This window comes from Penaeus monodon, chromosome 25 (genome assembly GCF_015228065.2).
Source record: "Penaeus monodon isolate SGIC_2016 chromosome 25, NSTDA_Pmon_1, whole genome shotgun sequence".
Classification (NCBI taxonomy): Eukaryota; Metazoa; Arthropoda; class Malacostraca; order Decapoda; family Penaeidae; genus Penaeus; species Penaeus monodon.
Window position 1 is genome coordinate 38,513,248 of NC_051410.1, and position 391 is coordinate 38,513,638.

Below are 391 nucleotides of genomic sequence, written 5' to 3' on the forward strand. Positions count from 1 at the left end.
TCTGGGGTGAAATACCCGTTTCTCTGCCTGGCTATCGCAGTGGGCGGGTGGGTGGGTGAGGGAGACGCTGCCAGTACAACCGGACATCTGTAGAAGGCGAGACCTAGTGTACTCCAATAGCGTTGGGATTCGCATCTACGGTTCTGTTTTTAAGAATATTTATTTTTCTGGAGAAATCTTTTCTTTTTCTTACTAACGCAGATTTCTATTATGTCTTTCAGGTCATCGAGTATTTGACATTGGGAGGCGAGCATTTATATTCAGGCAATGTAGCCTCCCGCAAATATTTGCTTGTTTCTGCGCGAGAGCAGATGTGTGCGTGTGTTGTCGTGGCTGCCATCCCACGCATGTTAAAATCCACCAGGTCACATAATGCATAGTTGTTCTTGTA